This window comes from Squalius cephalus (assembly GCF_949319135.1).
Source record: "Squalius cephalus genome assembly, chromosome: 3".
Lineage (NCBI taxonomy): Eukaryota > Metazoa > Chordata > Actinopteri > Cypriniformes > Leuciscidae > Squalius > Squalius cephalus.
This window is the reverse complement of record NC_137124.1, coordinates 47943792-47949577: the sequence shown is the minus strand read 5'-3', so window position 1 is coordinate 47949577 and position 5786 is coordinate 47943792.

Below are 5786 nucleotides of genomic sequence, written 5' to 3'. Positions count from 1 at the left end.
TTCAGGGAGTTTAGATTTGAGTTTTTGGGTTATTCACTAATGGGCCACCGTAGTCTTGGCTCAATTTGAGCAGTGCGCAATGAAAGTCTATGGGATTTTTATGATTTTTAACATTAATTTTTACGAAAACTGAAAGTCAAATCAGTCTGAAAAGATATAGCATACCGAGTCAGAACAGTCTGAAGGTCTGACCCGAGTTTGGAGTTTGTAGAGTTAAAGCTCTAGGAGGAGTTAGAATTGTAAATTTAGTCTCAGAAGAATAATAATAAGTTTAAATAGGATTTCAGTAAGTTGGCTTTCTCAAGCCAACTTAATTACACTGTTGAAGATGTCATTTGTAGTTAGTAATACAAGTAACTTACCCAACTGTTATAATATCAGAGGTGAAACTGGAAGAACAGTGTGTTATTCAACCTAATTTTAATTTTCATGTAGGTGCAATCCTGCAGGCATTAAAATAACATGGCAGCAGCTAAAAATTAAATATAAAAACATAATTCAATCAAGTAAGGCTTGAGCATATCATGGGTGTATGCTACCTGACTTTACAAACATTTTACATATTAAAAATAATGAAAAAAAAAAAAAAAGATATTTCCATTTATTTTACTTTGGATTGGGTTTTGTGTTGGTCCCAACAGATTCTGATGGTAATATCTGTCTTTTGGAGCCTCCTGTCCCAACAGAACCCCAGGCAGTTGTAAGTAGCCACTCAATACACCAGAAATGATGACAAATAGTGTTATAGAGTGTACTCGACCAAATGCTCATCTGGACGATGGGGATAAAGAGTTTCTGCTGCCACAGAGAGGCCTACAGAGGTAATGTTAATATTATGTGTCTACACATCAAACAATCTACACATTCTGATTTTTTAGTAGCCTATAGAATCTAAGTTTAAATCTAAGTATAAACGGGTATTCTTATCTCTCCCCCGCCCAGAGTGTGGAAGAACAGCAGGAAGACGGTCCATCAACTTCTGTTGCACAGATGAACACAGTTCAGTGATCATCAGTAAAGCCACAGTTTAATTCTGTAAAATTTGTTTAGAACTACATTATGTAACTCTAATCTACTACTGTATTTTCAGTTGCCAGTTAAGAAGTTTTTATAGACTTCATCTTATTAAAAAAAAAAAAGTAAAAATAGCAATATTTTATTTATTAATAAAATATTAATTTTATTAATAAAAATGTACTGAAAGAATGAATGAGGTGTTTAAACACCACTTACTCTTTAAAAAAGGGGAGGAGACCGAAAGAAACTCTGGGTTTACCGAAGAAACCATTTACCATGTTACCATGATAACTGACTCTGAGTATAAGTTACCTCTCTTTCAGAAACGGGCTTGACTTACTCTGCTTTCTCAGGTTTAACATACCTCCCATTCTGAAACAGAAAACCCAGAGTTTCCCTCATTTCAGGGTTAACATACTCAGAGTTTTCACTTAACCTCCTTTCTGAAACAGGCCCCAGGTGTTTGTGTAAATATTTACAACCCTTTTGTTCTAATCTGGGTATTTAAGGGAAAGTGGCAGAGCAGCTGTTTGGGAAATTCTGTAGCCAAAAGAACCCCATGCAGTGCTGTGTGAGTGTCTTAAAAACACTCACACACCACTGTCTGCCCTGCTGTCAGGTATTTCTTAATCTTAAATTCATTCTTTGAGCAATATATGTTATTTATTTATTATATCTGAATTTGCTTCAACTTGTTTACTTTTGTAATTGGCATGATACATTTTACCTGACAAATAAAAATGTTATATTTGATTTATTCTGTATTATTCTGAAATAATTATGTCTAGTAGATTAAAGTGAAGTCTGGTGTTACAGCAGATCTTTGCTAAGGATAGATCATACCGAAGTCCCAATAAATGGATCATGGAGCACATCTTCTGGGGACTTCTGACTGACTTCACAAATTGCAGTTTTGTGACTATAAAAATTACACTTTTTTTATGAGCAAGCAGGGTGCGGCCACTTAAAGGTAAATAGTTCACCCTGTTTCCTCTGACTAATGTCAGAACTGACGAGTTTGTGTATGTGAGTGCACGACCCGGCCCGAGTGTGACTCTAAGCGATACCGGGTCCCTAATGAATGAAAATGTGAAAGTATGGAATACCTAGAATAATCAAAGATCTAAATTAATACTTATGATTAGTTCCTAATGGGAAACACAATCTAAATTTAATTATCTTTTGAAATTGGAGTCAGATTATGCGCGGAGCTTAAGTAAAAATTGAAATATTCTAATAAATTAAGTGAACTTCAAAGAATTGCTGAAAAGTCCTAAAAGCATACCTTCGCCCACTACGTCGGATTCCGTCGTTGGGCCGACAGGTGATTGCCTACGGTGTATATATTGTGTTTGAGTTTCTCCTGGTCAGTTCTCACTCATGTTATCAAAAAAAAAAGTGGTTATGTAATTCTATTCATGTTTTAATGCTCTGTTTAGTTTTATTAAATAAAGACTTTATATTTTTGGAATATGACTTTTGTCTTCATCATTGTGATTGTCTGCAACTATAGCACTTGTGACATTCATCTGCTTTGGATTAAACTGAACTTTCAGCGACACTTACTGGACATTTCACATTTCACTTCACATTGTATGAGTGTCATACAATGTGCAAGAAGCAACATAATAATTTTGGAGAAATGTTGCCACAGGTATGCGTTTTTTTAATGAGCCTGGGTTGCAATATTGATATGTGACTACTTGCAATACATTTGATTACATTTTACAACACAATTACACTACTTGTTTCTATTTGAACCCTTTTACTCGTAATTTTAAAATATTCTAACTGATTCTCAAATACTTGTAAGTAATGTGTTTTGTCGTTTTAAAACCTTTATAAATTATCTTGATCTTGATTTATAACGTGAGATAGGCCCCACCATGTTTGTTTATGCTGCAATTCCCAGAGTCCTCTCAGTTGGATTTACAGCAAGTGAATTCATCAGTTTCTCTCGAAATAGAAGAATAGAGAAATGACAAGCGCTGAGCGCGTCTGTCTCTGGCTCAGCACCAGCCAAAGCATGAAAGCTCAGTTTGAATCTGGCAGTTATGTGACGTCACTGAACATTATAATTCCCATATGTGGGACCATACTCTCAGAAGACAGAAATGAAAATCCCATATATGGGGCCGTATTGTGCAAAAGATTAGGCAAGACACTTCAGGCAAAAACATTCTTCTTTCATATACTGATCAATTTTAAGATTGTGGGCTATTCGGCTTTTCATAAAGTATTTCAGACTAGTGGAAAGAAAACATCAAAAACACACATTTAAGTGTTTATTTTATTACAATTTATCTATTTGCATTTGTAGCACGGGCAGTTCTACACCCTGTTTGGGGGGCTTCACCCCCTTTGTCTGCCGTCTCTGCCCCCCTAAAACTATAATTACCTGTCTATCACCCATCGGACCATATCAGTTGTGCGCTCCGTTAATTTTGTCATTGATTTTTCGACATACAAACTCCACAAGCAGCCCCACAGGAATTGTCGATGTAGCCGGGACACTATACATTAGTAACCTAAACGTTCTCCTATATCTCTTTTTGCTCCATTCAGTTCAAAGTCTCCAGAGTCCCCACCCATCTGCCCTCTCCAATTTCTTCTACCAAGGTCAGCCAATGCTTCGGTCCCACCTTCGCTGGTCCCCTCCAGCTCCCCTACTCATCCATCCACCCCGCTGCGCTGCATAGATACACATTTGAGCTTCCAGTCACCAGCTCCGTCCTGGCTGGATTCCCTTGCATCCCTGTCAGTCCTCCGAGCCCTTGACTCCACCTCAACCCTCTGACCCTTCACCATCTCCTTGGAAAATACCGGAAAACTTTCAGAAAACTTGTAATACAAAAAATAAAATAAAAAAAATAACTGGGAAGTATGTGGTATCTATTAATTATTTTCCCCCCTATTCACATGTGGTGAAATTCAAAGCTTCAGATTTTGATAGGGAATTTTGAATTCTGAAGAAAGCTGTTATTTTTTTTTGGATGCCAGTGGCTTCCGAAACTAACAATTCCGACTCAATGGATTGCTTTAAACAGCAGAGATGTTAGGAATTTTCCATTGTGCATGATGAATGCTACATTAGCATGTCGTCCCTGACACTTCTGCCGTTTTGAGACCCTGCACTCTGATTAAACTGGCAAACACTCGGCAAAACATTACAACACCTCGATTATTGTGTTTTCTCATTAAACACAATCTCACTCCAGGCCTGATTACTATCATCTAGTAAACATATGCTAATTAATGAATGTCTGTTCATGCCCCAGTGGAGCACATGCTTTCTTAAGGAAATTAATTCCAAGAGTCAACAGAAAACAAAACACAGATGAACTAGCATTGCCTTCGGTCAAAGGTCACCATTGCAGAGTTGTCATTCATTCTTTCGATGGAAGGATGATGGTCATTTCTGTTCTGTAGAACTTTTCAAAATCTGTAGCCTTTAATCATGAATATTGTATGTAATTTAAATAGGTATTCTTATACAAAAGACTATAACAGACTTTCTTTTAAAGTGAATTTAGTTACTCTAAATGCTTTATTATCTCCATGGACACTTAAGTGTTACCAGTATGTTTTTGGATCACTAAATTAATTTACGACCCTCTCTGGGCTGATGATGATCAATATAGTATTTGCAAGAGTTTTTTACCACACATTTTGCATTTTTTTTCTTCTAAAACTAATGTCACTTCCTGTTAGGGTGACCACCATCAAACAAACCAAATGTTGGACGATTATAAGTTTATGTGGGACAATGTGGGACATATTACCAACACTAAAACATAACCTGAAACTGTTATACAATGTCTATCTTACTTAAAGGGCACCTATTATGACTCTTATCACAAGATGTATAATAAGTATCTGATGTCCCCAGAGTATGTATGTGAAGTTTTAGCTCAAAATACCCAACGGATAATTTTTTACAGCATGTTTAAATTGTCATTTTTTGGAGCTCAGAAAAACATGCTGTTTTAGTGTGTGCCCTTTAAATGCAAATGAACTGCTGCTGCCGGCCCAGGGGGCGGAGCATCACGAGTTCGCGCTCAGAGCCAGGACAATCTCATCTGATATCAGAACAGAAACTCTCAGTTGCAGTGTTCATTTCGACTCGGAGTCGGACAATAATGCCCACAGAGCCAGAGAATATATGCTGTATGGAGATAGAACAGGTATAGTTTAGTTTAATTATGGTTATAACTTATTTGTCATCTGCTTTTATCCACTATTAATACAAGCCTGCTGTAGCAAACCCCGTCCGAAAGATGACCAAAATATACTGACGAGTTCAGTGAAGTTTATTGTACATCACACAAAAGATGAGCATTAGTTTTACTCCAGAGAATCACTGTAAGAGCTGAATAAACAGTAAAAGAAGTGCGCATTAAAGTCTTATCCATAAACTCTCTCTCTCTCTCTCTCCCTTTCATTATCATCAACATACACAGCGAAGTACACAAAACACTCTAACAGTAACTAACAGTAAACAAATATATACACACCTTTTCAGTGGGTGCTTAATAAACTGGTAAACCTTATATCCGTAAAATGTCGCTCCGGAGACCGTAAGCTGGATCACAAACAGTACAGATCCATCCTCGAGTAACAACGAGAGTAAATGAAGACTGCTATGTTCATTCTTACATCCAACAACAAAACACCTCAATCGCTTAGGAGACATTCTTGTCTACAGCTGCTCAAGCGTCGAAACAATAGCGGACTCTGTGTCCAGCTCACTCAGGGCTGGTCTATGCTCA